The sequence below is a fragment of the Agelaius phoeniceus genome, chromosome 12 (genome assembly GCF_051311805.1).
Source record: "Agelaius phoeniceus isolate bAgePho1 chromosome 12, bAgePho1.hap1, whole genome shotgun sequence".
NCBI classification, from domain to species: domain Eukaryota; kingdom Metazoa; phylum Chordata; class Aves; order Passeriformes; family Icteridae; genus Agelaius; species Agelaius phoeniceus.
In genome coordinates this window covers 10,330,975-10,345,919 of record NC_135276.1, presented here as the reverse complement: position 1 = coordinate 10,345,919, position 14,945 = coordinate 10,330,975, and the positions used below count along the sequence as shown (strand labels likewise).

The window sequence follows — 14,945 nt, the reverse complement described above, 5'->3', positions numbered from 1 at the left end:
CTATTGTCCTGGTACACTTGATTGCCCCTGGCAGAAGGTGGGGATAAACAGACTTAAAAGGGGCACAGTTTTGACTATACTTATATGAACAATTATTCTTTCATGTCTAACAAATTCTTCAGTGTTAGTTTCTAGATGCACCATGTCTGTCATGGATTTCAGCTGTTGTCATTATGGATCTGGCATTCATAAGAATTGTGTGCTTTGGGTCAAATACATCTGTTTACACTAAGTTATTAGAAAGTTTTAAGATGCATATGCACCTTTTAAAATATGCAGATATATTACTCCTATCCTTTTAAAAATTGACTAATGATTGACTTTAGGCAATCGTGTACCAATGATCCTGTAATCTGTGTGTTTTATTTAAATGGAATTAAATTATTTTCATTATTTCAAGTAATAAGTAAATTAAAGGGAAAGTCTTTGTAGGCTGCTGTTTTTATTATGTCCTAACCTTAAGCAGAAAGCAAGTCAGGCCAACTAGTTGTTCTTGCTTTTATTAAAGTTCCTGTTGGCAGAGCACTGGTGGGACACATTAATCTTAGCATTAATGCTGAGGAAAAGGGGCTTAGAAGCCTAGGATGAATAAATCATTCCAGAGCCCATTTGGATCTGTTGGCACCTTCCCTGTTATGTTGTTGCTGGATAAAAAGGCTTCTCTAAATGTTAAAGGGCTGGATAACACAATTGGCTTATTGCAGAATGGCCCTCAGTAATTTGTGAGCGTGCTGAGTGGGGGTAGCAAGCAATGGGGCAGGGTGTTTGAGCATGTGGGCTGGCACTGAGAAAAGTGAAGACACATTTTCTTCTGTCCCCAGTAACCTGTGCAGTCCCTGTCACCGGGCCAGTGGTGCTTCCAGCCTCACTCTGAGGTACTTGTTGACACTAGAGAGGAAGAGTAGTTGAAATGCTTCCTATATGTGTTACTTCATTAAAATTTTTGGAGCCTCAGGGATGAGCCATTTATTTTGCAATTCGAAAGCCACATTATCCATTTATCTTTCCCTTGAAGACTGTCGCTGAATATGCAGAAAGGTAAAATCATCGGACTCCAAAAGCAACTTTCTGCTTCAGATCCTCCATATCTTGCTCTTTTCTGGTCAGCTTTTGGGGTTTGTTTCAGTCCCTTTGTTTCTGCAACACGCTCATCTATTTGTGGTTGGCTGAGAAACCCCTCACTGCTGTTTCACAGAACTGCCCTGCTCTCAGGACTCTCCTTCATAGCACAGCCTCAGGAATGGGTTTTGGTTGCCATTCTCCTTGGCCTCTTCCAGATTCAATTCAGATACAGTTCTGTACATCTTCAGAGTAGGATGCAACTAAAATTTGTCTCCATGAGGTTTCTGGGTGGCCAAGGTGAAGGAGCCCAAGGAAAGAGGGAATGAGCAGTGAAGCTGGAAGGTTCACAGCCCTTTCACCACCCAGCTCCCAACACCAATAAATCAGTGCCCGCTGTGATGTGTTTTCACTGGCCCCAGGTGGGCTTTGCTGTCCTCTGGAGAGTTCTATGCACTTAAAAATTAATGGGGTGGGATTGGTCTCTGGGTGTTTTTCCCAGTTTCCCAGAGCTTTCATTGCTGTTCCATGAAACTGTGACTGCAGGGAGCAGAGGAAGGTTGTCATATGGCAGCAGCTACACATTTTCAGTGACAGTCAGTAAACAATCGCATGCTACAATTTACACTCTCTTCTCTGGTCTGTTCTTCAACTGATGAAGCAACTATTATTAGCCAGGCAATAATCAAATACTTGAAATAGGTATATAAAAGAAGATTTGGAGAATAATGCATGCTACCATCAATTAAGCATTTCACGCCCTCAAGAGATGCACTGAAGTGTAGAAATTCAAGCTATATCACTGTATTTTTACTTGACACATTTGCTGTTGAGACAGCTCTATTTTCTCAGTGTATTTTATTCATAAAATAATCTTGTTTTATAAACACAGATAATCTTTAATGCAATGGATGCAATGTACAACAATTATTTCAGAAAACTTTTAGTTGTTAGACAGCACAAATCACAGTTAATATTAAAACAGGAGAAAAATGGAAAACAGCATGAAATGTCTCAATATATTTTATTTTCAATGAAATAATAGACTATCACTTTACCAGTTCTAACATTAATAGAATCATTTGAAAGCTATCAACCTGTACATGTGCTGTAATAGATAGAAACCTACTTTTTCAAGTCATCTGGTTGTCAGTGGACTTAAGAAGGAAGCACTGTTTTTCCTATACATGTGGTCCTTGTAAAGCTGCTGGTTAGCAACAGTTTACAATTTAAAAACTCAAGCAATGAGCAGTATGTGGTAATGGAACACCAGAAGCAGAAGGGAGAGGACAAGAGTCACTTGTGCTTGTTCAAAATATGATTTACCCAAGAAAACAATAATAATTTAACTCATTTCTTAAGCAGGGGAACAAATGGCTTATGCAGTCACCTAATGCTGGGATCACTTCCTACAGCACAGTTTGTGAGTCAACTCTATATCTAGTTTTGTCCAAAAGCCTCCAAATTGAATATTTATTGAAATTACAGGTTTTAGAACAGCAGTGAGTGACTCAAACTTTTGATGTTAAAAAAAAAAGAATCTGTAATCCTGAATTGATTTGCAAGGAAATGTTATTATAATAAAAAATCCCTTTCTGAATTCCTCACTTTTCTTCTGCATTTCCACAATGAGGTCCTTCCAGAGTGGCAGGGAATATCCATGCCTGCAGTGGTCTCATCTCCTTTTCTCATGTCAGAGAAGGTATGGGAGCCTGGCTGTCTGTGGAAGGGCCAAGTCTTAATGCAGGCACCTTTTGTCTTAGAAGAATGTGATATCTAGTGCTTGGTCACTTGCTAACAATTGGAAAAGCAGAATCTGGCCTAACTTGTAATAATAGTTATTATTAAATTGCATGGTGGGCCTGAGTCTAATTTTACTCTTATTTTATAGAGCCATTGACTTTAATGGAATTGCTCCAAAATTCTCACTGGCATAACTGTGAGCAGAATTAGGCCCAATAACTGTCATGTAAAACAAAGTCATTCCATCTTGTAAACCATAAAGCAGGTTACATGGTAGTTAAGTGTGGGCCAAAAACATTAATCTTTCAGATGATGTGTTTAATGGCAGCCTTGGATGCTTGCAGTCAATTAAAATTTCCTGGCACATTTTCATAGGACAAGGAACGTTTGTTACTAATCATGTCCAAAAGAAATTCTAGCTGGTGTAATTGTATTTTACTTAGCAAAAATTGCCTTTGTGCTTATAGTTAGATTGTTATTCTTCACTCTGTCTTTTAGAAAACCCACACAGTTGTGGAGTTACTTTGGTGCAGAGGATAGCTGTGCTATCACTCAGAAGCAGCATAAAGCAGAGTTTCTCTTACTCTGTGCTGTTGAACTGCAAAGTGTCTCTAAAGTCTAAAATTGTGAGGGGGAAAGGAAGTGTCATGATTGCTGTTTTAATATTTAGGGACAGAATCTCTGCTAATATAAATTACTGTAGTTGGGTTGAAACATCATTTAATTGATCTGCCTTTTATCTTTTAAAATAATGTACATTTTAATTGGCCATGCCCCTTTGGTTTTATTACTCCTACCTATAAAATACAATACTTTATGACACTTTGGTCTAAAAAGATTAGAAAAGAACATATAGGCTATTACACTTTTTCTTGTTGTTTCTCCTTGTGTAAATCCTGTACTTGGTCTGAAGTGACTCTGAAACACTTCAGATCAGCTACCATAGCAGTAAAAATCCTTTGAAAATACCTCTATTTATGCCTGTTTCTTTGGACAACCAAATCTGCACTTTGCTGAACGCTCATGGAAGATAATGTGAATTTTCCCAGCCATTGGGAAGGTGGGGCAGTGTTACCATGCTAAGGAATTTATGCCAGATTGAGAAAATGCCCCATATGAGCTTCCAATGGATCCACGGGAGAGCAGTGTGTTCCTTGCATTCCCTGTGGGAAAGCCTGTCAAAACTGTGGATATGAGAGATCAGGAAAGAGTTTAAGGGAAAGAACAACAGCCAACTCCCAGAGCTGCAGAGTGGCTCAAGAAAATGTGGTGCTCTTCCTTTCAATGAGTTATATGTTATTTTTAAATACTTTTTACTTCACTCTCTCTCACAGTGGTGTGTGCTGGGAGGGAGAAGCTGATCAGTTTTATGAGAATATGTTGGGAACATGAGTCAAAATGTTCCAGCAACCTCCAGATGCATCCACAGACAGAAATCTTCATTGCACTCTATTAACCAAAAACCCCTCAGAAACTGATATTGCTGGTACTAAAGTCTGGTGGTGTTCTCAAACATTCTGCACATGCTTATAGGCACTGGAAAAAGCCAAAGGAGGTGCATGTGAGGCAATACCTGCATATTTTAGTTAAATATATCAGGAAGCAAGAGTGCTTGTGACCAAGCCAGAAAATTGAATGCAAAGAGTTACCATCTACAGGTTTCCTAACTTGAAATATTTTATTTTAGGATTTCAGTTTCACAATACTATATACTTGGCTTCTCCTGCTCAAGTCCATAACAAATTATTTGCATGCTGTGCTGAGATTAAAATAAAATAAAATAAAAATTGAGAAACAGCTCTGTTAGCTCTTTAGTTTGACTTCAATTTATTCTCAAACTCAGCCAACAAACACAGTCCTCCTACACTTGTAGAGCTTCTGGTTTTTCTTGGCCCATGCAGCCCTTTGTCCTCTGGCAAAATTTCACTGGAAACTTCATGCAAATACTGTTTGATCTTTACCAACTCATCTCAAGGAAGAGGACTCATGTTTTAGCTTCTTTTCCTTCTCTGCAGAGAGGAAAAGAGGAAGGTAGAAATTTTATGAGGGGAAACAACTGTGTACAGGTCTAGTCTCAAGCACCTCAAGAGTTCTTGGACAGCTGTGACTGTGCTCCATATGTTCTTCAGAGAGGTGTTACCAGTGACTGTCATAAGTGTAATGGGGTCTTACTCATCTTCTATCTACATTTTCTATGCAGTTTATTCAAACTCTTACCCTCTCCAGAGTGAGAGCACTCTGAAAACTTCCTCTTTATTAAGTTCAATTCATTGTCTTGTATGAATAAGAATCAGTGCACACCTGTATAGGAAAAACCCCAAGGGACTGTGGCACTTGGTTTTTGATCACTGCCACCCTTGCTGATCAAATTATGCTTATGTGAAATCAAATATTCTCTCACTCTGGAAATTTAAAACAAATTCTCCAGACTCTGACTCCAGAATGGTTCTGAGACTAAGGAATAGTGGAAATTAATGAAAACACAGAAATTTTAAAGGCTAAAAAATAGGAAGGGTTGATGCAGAAACACAAGTGTCTTTGACATCAAGATTAGCCATGAGACTTGTCCTGCTGCTTCTGAGAGAGACACGCTCCACAACCACCTACCCAGCTTCTGCCTGGAGTCATAACTGTGGGAAGTAGAGTGCAGAGTTTGGCTGATGGCTTCCCTCTTTGCCTTCTTTCTCTTCCTCCTGCACCCTTTGACAACAAATTTCAATTGGCTGCAAGATCGGTTACATTCTTCTGCCTGTGTCCAAGTGATCCCAAAGTATCTGCTTTCATTTGCCTCCCCAGCAGCCTTGTGGTCCCACTATTCTGACTTCTGCTCCTTGCTCATGATGAAGTTTTGAATATGCCAGGTTAATTATCCCTTAATCAGAGGCATCTGCATGTCTGGTCAACCTTTTTTTTCCCTGATATCAAGGTGGCAGAGCTATTAAACAGCACTGTGCAAGAAGAGAAGAGGAATAGTTTGGAACAGCTGTGGAATTTGTTAATAGGAGAATGAAACAGTGAAGAGTTTGTGCTGAAAGGGCTTGTGGAAATTTAGCAGTTTACCTACAAAGAAACAACATAAAAAATGGTTTATATATCTTTATCAGTAAAATCAGGATGCTGTCATGGATTACATTTTCTAAAATATGAGACAATTGTACAATACAGGAACATTCAAAAACCTACAAAAATTACTAATACAAATTAATAAATAAACAGTGAGTTCTAATTGCCAGCTCTATTCTGAATTCATCTTTTTTTAAGGCTTAGAAGGGTCTGACTCAGACACAAACTCCTCCTGTTAGTAATTCAAGCAGTTTTTAATAGTGCAAACTGAGTTCTTTTAAAAGATTGTTTTAAAGTTCTCTTTGATTTCAGATATCTTCAAATATCACACTAGATATGTATCCCAGATATCTGAGCTGTGTGGGAAATGGGTATGCTCTAACTTACACAATGTTTTGGAAAGGCAACCTGAAACAGGAGATTTTTAGATATTACAGTGGCAACCAAAGGAGTGTGGGGAGCCAGCCAGGCAGAAGTACTCTTTAGTTCAGTGGCTGAGCTTAAAATGAAAAACTGTCAATTTTCTGTTTTAGCGGGGCAAAAAAGTTATTTGCTTTTTGTTGACCTACCATGGGGAAATGGTTAAAGAAAAAGAAACAAAACCAGCAACCAAATTAAAAAAAAATAAGCTTGCTATCCAGCATGCATTCTCAGATAAAATGCATTTCTCTTTAGGCATCTTGGTAAAACAGGAGGTGTTCCTAGAAGTATTTTATTCACCAAAGTTGTCTTTTTCTTAAAATATTTTTTCAAGCAAACTAATATGGCAGTTTGGATAGATTTAGATTGGTGCACCTTTTTATATTTTTCAGTTTTAAGAAATAATCAGATCCTTACTTCTACTTCTGAAATGTGGGAGAGAATGGTATAATTCTGGGCTTGGGCAATCCAATCCACAGAAGGGCATCAAGCACAGTTTGGTCCTTTTATAAAGAAGTTATTTGCTCTTCTTGTATCATTGCTGATTCTTTTGGGCTATTAACAAGCTTTTTAAAACTATTAAAGCCTCTCCACTCTGTCTTCAAAACTTCCTCAAAACTGCATCTTTGATTTATGTGGTCAGCGTTTACTCCCTAAGGTCTTATTGACCTTGGCAGTGTTAGAAATCATATTTTCACATGCATGAATTACCCCTGACTAATTTCTCTGGTACAGTTTGAACATAAATAACCTTCCTTTGGCAGTTGCATTTTTTACTTTTCATTTGTTTATTTTTAAGAAACATGGTGTGAATGCATGTATGGAATATACTGGAAAGTGGTTCTCTATTGGAGTTTGGTTAAGAATGTACATTATTGTTCTCCTTAAATGTCTTAATGCTAGATGGAAGGATATTTTTTAGTCCTTTTTTTAAAAATTTCCCTTTCAGAATCATACCATTTACAGTGACCTTTGATGTTCTCCCCCACAGTAGTTGAACTCTTCCAAGAACAGAGTGAAATGAATTTTCTCCTTGTAACATGGGCGACAAATACGCTATAATAGCCCTCCCTATTTGATTAGCAAATGTAAAAAAAGTAAAGGTTCAGAAAGATTTAGGATTCAAAAGATTTAGATTTCAAATTTGTGAAATTTGACTTCCAGTAGAAAGTCTGCTAGGACTGCAGACACACTGCAAGTGATTACAGCAGACAGCAGCCCAGGAGAGAAATCCAAGAACAGAATTTCACTCTCAATACCTGAGTATCAAGAAAACATCTTATGCTGTGTAACTGAGTGGTTTCCAGACTGGGAGCGTGGAATTTGTGCACTACACACTTTTCCCACATTTGTTTTAGATGTAGGATGTGGCCTGGCAAGACAAGCACCTTACATCCATAGAGAAGATGAAAAAAATGTTGGAAAGTAAAATTCCTCAGTCCAAATTCAAGCTCTACAGCTGAGCCATTTAGCCCTGGTGTGTAAAAAAAAGCACTGTATTGGAGAATGTGTTAACTGCCATGGCATTGTAAAACTCCAGGGATATGGGTGCTTTCTGAAATATTTAACAGTGCTAGCAGAGAGCAGGTAACCCTTTAATTCACTTCATCAAGGTAAACCTTCTGTAACTGTAAGCAAAAAGAGGGTGGTAAGGTGAATTTCACAGCAGATAGTTATTATTGACTCATTCAGCTTTTAGAACCTGTGCTTTTTACTGGCCTGTTAGAAGTGGGGTGAATCATTTGCTCCGATACAATGTTTGCAGCTATCTGTAGATACAGGGAATATTTCCTTAGTGATACAACTACATAAACATGGGTGAATGCACTACAAGATGGTCACAGTTCATAGAGCTAGCTGAGGCACAACTCTGTTATGTGTTTTATACACATAATTGTGGAGTAAGAATAGAATGTTTCCTTCTCACTTGCAGACATATATTTTAACTTCCCTTTACAATGTTCTCACCAGAAATTTTCCTAACCTTTGGCCAAAATTTTTTTGACAGCAGTATGAGTTCCATTGTCTAATTATTGAATTGTGTTTGAGATGGAAACAATACCTTCACTTTCTGACAGCATTTTCAGGAAATGTGGCACCAGTCCCAGCAGTACCTCGTGCTCTGTGGCAGGGACTGGCAAAGGATGCACCTTCCATCCCTCTAGTGCTGCCTGCAGAGGCTCTGGGAGTGCTGCCTGCACCCTTGGGAGCAGCACTGCAGAGCACCTGGCCTTTGGTGGCTCTGCTGACTGAAGGACAAAGTCACCAGAGCAATCTCCTCATTCTCAGTGTGACTGGCACCTGTGCAACACTGAAATTCTTCAAAGAGGCCCAGAAGCAATACTTAATATCAATGAACTGAGTATTTCAAGCAGAAAAGATCCATTAACTGTGAGCCCTGTTCAGCTTTCATATGAGGAATCCTCTTTCCCCATTCAAGATTTTTTTACACAGTGTTGATGCCTTTTACCCAAATGCTATCCTGTGGACTTTCTTTTGTATTCCTAACTATTATTCCTGCTGATAATATTTCAGATCTTTTACTTTGTAAAAACAAAAAAGAAAACAAGCCTTTTCTGTGACAATCCAATATAAAGAATAATCCAACAACGGGAGCCTGGAGGCAAAAGTCCCCTTGTGTTAATATGCTTGTTACAGAAATACAACTTTCTATGAAGATTGAAGCCCCAGTTTATGGGATTGGAATCTTCAGCCTAAGATAAAATGTTCAGCCTAAGAAACCACTGTTTTACTGTGATTTTCACTGCTGGGGCTGTACACTAAGTACATTGGTTATGTGTTCCTTAAAAGCCTTATCTTTACCTGCCATATTATAAATTATCTCCTGTTTGTTATCTATGTTGAAGATTGCTGGAAACTCTTGAGAGCTTCTTGTATTGCCTGTGAAGTGCTGTCAGTGTGGCACACCTTTTGTTCTTTTCAGAAAAGCCATAGGACAATAGCAAGCTGGCAATGGATAATTTTCTAATTATGTGGTTTGTTCCCCATTTCAGAGGCTCACTGGCAGTTTCAGAGTCACAAGAGGATAAATGATGCTGATCTTTCCCCACACAATGACACCTTTAAGAGAGAAAGTTACAGTCAAAACCAAATGCATTCAGGTAAGGATCCTATGTAAACTTCTATTTATAAAACTCTGATAGAATGAATGCTGTATGGAACACTGGTGTCAGGGTGAGTTCTGTAGCTGAACACTTGGAGTGATACTGTTCTTCATTTCTGTGCTCTGAGTATTCTTAACATGCATATCCTCCTAGCCCAGATAAGCACACAGAAGGATTGTCACACTTTTTTACAGGTGGGAATTTAAGTCATTGCCTCAAGCTACTTAGGAAATCTGAAGATTTAAGGGACTTCCCTTTCCCATTCCATGCTCTAAATTACAGAACCAGCTTTCCTCCTTCATTTTTTATAGCTATCCAAAATCATCCACAAAAATAATTTACTCGATTTCTCAGTGAAATAGAATTCATAGATATACACAAAAAGGACATTTGACAATCTTTCTACAGTTACACCTAATTACTCAGGCTCTTGAATATGCATTGCAAAAGTGCTCAGCTTTAATTGCCTTACTTCTTGTTGTTTGATTAATTTGTATTGTTGTAGCATTGATGTTTTCATTCTACTTGAAATAATTGAACAACAAAACCTTAAAATTCTTTGCATGTGGTGCTTGTAAATTCACACCTAAAACCCCCTCAATATAATGTTCCCAAGCCACCTAAAGATGAGCAACCCACACATGCCAGTGCAAACATCATTCCATTGTAGTGTTTATCACAATAAAATATTGGGGTTTTCCACTGAGCTATGTGCTCTGAGCAAGATGCAGGAGAGCCTGGGGCTGTATGTGATCACAAGCTTCACACAATCTGACTGGGTCAATGAGTTTTTTCCAGGCAATTTAGACAATTTTCTGTGGGTAGACAAAATATCTGGATTTCTCCTTAGTGTTTATCAAGGTAAGCTTCACAAAGTATTTCAGAAATCCCTTCCTTCCTTTCTCTCCTTCCTTCCTCCCCTCCTTCCCCAAATTTAGGACTGATGAACACTTCCATACATCTTTCTTAAGGTCAGCATGGTCACAACCACTTCTCTAGTGTTTAAACAGAATGGCATTAGCTGAATCCCATGTAGTCTTTGCTACACTAACTCCTCCCAGAGTGGGAATGCAGGACACTCAGGATGGTTGCCAGCCCTGTCTGCAAACAGCATAGCAAAAGTTTTCCAGCTGATGAAGGCAAGGTGTGACAATTAAGCCTCACAGCACAACAGACACTGCTGAAATGAATTTCACTTCTTAGACTCTTCTAGAAGTTCACCATCACAGGTCCTCATTAATCCCTCTTTACACTCCTGAAGTGCAGCTTGGATTTAGAACTTTCTAATGTTACACTTTTCCATGCTCCTGTGTTTCAGTAGTTTTTTGAGGATTTTTTTGCCAGATTTTTTTTTAAGTACTTGGCATTTTGGCACAGGGCTATTAAATATAGTGAGGTTTGAAGTACAGTTCAGAAGGCACACCATGTTTGCAGGCCTGGTTTGTGCAGTGCATCAGTTATTTGTGCATCTGAAGTGAAGCAGTATTGTGAGCGGAGGTTTTGTGGGACGTGAGGCTACATCACACCATATCTTCCCATCCTACTTGAATAGTAGTTTTTTAGTTTTGATGTTTAGGTTGCAAAGTTTCTGAGCCTGAGTTCCATTCAGACTGTGCTGTGATGCTACTGGATTTAGTAACATGAATGCAACCAAAAAGAAACAAATAGGGCTTCATTTGTTGGTAGTGGAGAAATCTGCTTAATCTTAGAGTCAGTGCCTGTATGGTTCATATGAGAAAAGGGGAAACAGGTAAATTCTTTATGGTATCCATGAAAACTGAAAGTGGATTGCTGGAGGCTAAACTTCTATTCTTAATTTTGTCACTATTATATTGTAGATAAAATTAGAGGAATAAATTAAGGTGTAATAGTGATGACTGAAATTACTAAAGGGACTATTTTGAAATTTTTATTTATACTTCCAAATACAATCAGAGAATAAGTGTTTAGGGGCTAATGTTCATTCATTCAATATGTCCATATGCTGATAGATGATGATGCATTTAATAAAAGATGCCAAAATTCTGACAGTTGGAATGTTTGTGAGGAAAGGGACAGGTTAAGGTTTGCTCTTGTGACTTTAATACTGTCATTCTTTCATCTTGAACTATTTAATTTGGAAGCACTATGTTCTTCAAATGAGATAAGAATTTAGTATGCTGTGCATCTTCTCTTAATACATCTGCTGTCTAAAAAAGCAAGGTGGAAAAAAGCAACAAATAAACCCAAGGAAATTGTATCAGTAGCACTTAGTTTTACATCCCATTTAGTGGAAAGACAAAGCAAATCAGCCCATAACAGAAATAACCCAAAAGAAAATGAATGGATCTAGAGAAATGGCCTATCTAAAGCACTAAGTGGGATATAAATAAGAATTTCACTAGTTTCATAGGAGGATCCTAGAAACAGTCCTTTCCCAAGGTAAAACTTAAGTTATTAGGTATATTTCCCATTAATAGATGATATCCAAAACTGAGAACCCAAGTACTGGAAAGCTGGATAATGGTGACAGTGTAGATCACTATTCTGCATTGTAAATAATACATTATAAGGTCATTATTTCTTCATTTTTATCACCCTTCTCTCTGGTCAAATTCTTCCTTGAAGATCCTTTGGAAAAGAAAAAAAAATTGTAGTTTTTTTCTCTCTTGAGTCATTTGGCTGCAATAAGTTTTAACCTTATAAAGCAAAATAATGATAAAAATATAATCTATCTCAGCAGAATCAGAAGACTAACAGGGAATTCACTGCATGCCATACAGAACCTAAAGCAGGTTTCCTTGTTTGCAGCCATCACTTAGAGCATACCCAGCTCAGTGGATCTTGCAATGTACAAGGTATAATCTGGGCATTTCACCCACAGCTTCTGGAAGGAGCTCCTCTTTGGGAAATGAACTCCCATATGAGCAGCCACACTGGCAGAAGTGTGCTGGAAGTGGCACCAGTAATTCATGAAGGTTTTGAAGATGACCTTTTCAAGAGGCAAGTTTCTCCCATCCTCATGTCCCCTCAGTGCTGTGTTTTCAGCTAAATCAGGTTTGGTGCTCTCCTTCACAGGTTTGCCCCAGCCTCCTTGACTTTCAGAGACATTCAGTTCTGTAAAAGTGCCTTGCTAAATTATGCCAAGACAAATACCAGCAGAACTGTATCCATGCTAGGAAATTGCACCAGTGTAACTATAAACTGAGATAGTTAAATCAGCACTGTGTGTAGACATAAGTACTTTGCTGGATTTTAGTCAAAACACTTTAAAAGTAATGTTAAATTTTGGTTTTGTGCCAGCTGTGGGCCAAACTGAACCACCTGTATTCATATACTATGCTCAGCCATTAGTACACTTCAAGTACATTCAAAGTTTAAGACAAGACAAAGTCCCACTGAAGTAATTTAAAACTTAAGGATATGCATCTGCTTAACCTCTTTCCTGACTCAGGAGGGACTTAAGCATGTACTTAGACTTACACACTAACATTTTCTGCTGAATAAGTACCTTTATTTTTTAAAATGGCAATCATGAAATTCTAATTTTGAAGGTAATAGGAAAATTCCTAGATTCATTCAGCCAAAGATAATTGCTGTTTGGAGAGCTTTACATGCTCACAGTAAGAAAAGTACATTTATCCAAGGAAAGAAATACCTCTTTAAATGAATACAACCTACAACGCAATATTATTTTTATTAACATGTATGCTGTAATGCTAAAGGCTGGTATATGTTTGACTCAACCCAATAATCACACAATGTAAATGATACTCAAACAAGAGCTTGAATTACTCTTTGCACTGCAAAGATTAATTAACCAGAAGGTTATTTCACACCATTCTTCAGGGCAAAACATATCATTTGCTCTAAGGCTACAGCCTCTTTGCTTTGCTAGAGTACTTTAAAATAGTTTTGAAATTTCGTTTTTGAGGAGCAAGGCAATAAATTATTCCCCAGGACATGTTAGGTAGTACAAATTCTGCCAGTAGAGCATCTTCAAAAGTTGTGAACTACACAGCTGACTCTTGCTGGGCCATAGGCCCTCCCAGGATTATCCATTTCAGTTAATTCCACTGGAGCAGAATTTCAGATTTGTACACTCACATGAGCTTCACTGGCCAGACAGATTACTGGTCCTCTCCCAAATGTGAGACATTTCCATCCAGTGCCACGCCCTCAGGAATATTTCTTCTTCCTCTCATGTTTTGTGTTTGGATGATGCTGTTTGAGATGATAGTTAGGCCTGTAGAATCTGGTTTATGACACACCATTAAACACTTTTTTGTTCTTTCCATATGATGCAGGGATATCTTTTCTGTGTTAAAAGGGTATCCAACAGCCTGCAGAAGAGAGGGCTTTATGAAATCAGCTTCTTATCAAATAATTAGATTTCATGGTCCAAGCTCTTTGGTAGGCTCTTGGGAGTAATATTTGTGTGGTACCAAAGGAATTCACATTGCTGTGTTTTCATCTCTGTAGTCTGGATGCCTCAAAACTGGCTTTTTAGGAGTGCTGGAATTTCATTCAAGCTGCAGCATGTGCTTACACAGATCACTGTGAGATTTTTCCCTTTCTATACAAAAGGCAAAACAACTTTTCAATTTTTATTTTTCCTTTCCCACAGCTCTGTTCTTCACTGAAAACATGATAATTCATTTGAGCAATGAACAACATGGCATTTTTACATTAATCCTTAATGTTATTGAAATGTTTAAACCTGCATATTTTTCACTGTCTCATACACCATTCTAATTTCTTTTACTCTGTTAAATTCAGACGTAATTTAGGATGGAAAAATACATTTTAGAATTACACCTGCAGCATGTAGTATAGTATGACTTTTTCAAGGCATGACAGTGATGTTTCTACAATCTATACATATTGATTTAGGCTGATAATAAACAATTTGATTAGGCTCTATCTATAGGCTGTCATTTCAATCACTGTCACTGTTCCAATAGAGTGGAAGGCAGATAGCAGACACATATGGCAAGATTTCTCAAAATAAAAACTCTGGCCTGATTAGAGCCCTAGGTTCAGTGAATTGGACAAGACAGCTCAGCTGCCAGGTTATTAACTCCCTCAGAAAATACTCTGCCTTTTCCCCGGGGCCAGCCTGAATATTCTGATCTGGATCGATAAGCAATCTCCGGTGTGTACAAAATGCCAGCTAGAATCATTTGTCTCAGTGCAGTCTCCTTACAAAGGATAAAACACCTGCAGTATATGGCCTTCTCTCCCTCCTCCCCCACCTTCCCCCTTTTAACTAATGACCCACAAAGAGGGAAGAAGTAACTGAATCTGTTCCATCATCAGGAAGGCTCTCTCAGGTTTGTTTTAATGATCACAATGGCTACCTTTCAATCTTACAAAAATTATATCAGTCATGGTTTCCCTGTGGCATGTTTATGTAAGTAATGTGAACCACAATGTAATGACAAGTGTACAGATGTCATTGTAAGAGGGCCCTTGGCAAGAAGATATCTCAGAATGTCAGAATTTTAATAAACCCTGGGCTGCTGGTAGGGTTCTCTTTGGTGGTTGTCTTTTATA

The 14,945-nt window shown here is 38.2% G+C and overlaps 1 long non-coding RNA gene across 1 annotated transcript in view; it reads left to right on the top strand.

Annotated features, from left to right (window-relative positions):
* Positions 1-14,945, top strand: part of LOC143695097 (uncharacterized) — a 182,362-nt gene that overhangs the window by 89,232 nt on the left and 78,185 nt on the right. The window contains exon 4 of the long non-coding RNA XR_013184014.1: positions 9,300-9,407. This is a non-coding gene — a long non-coding RNA (uncharacterized LOC143695097). The remainder of the gene's footprint in view (positions 1-9,299; positions 9,408-14,945) is intronic.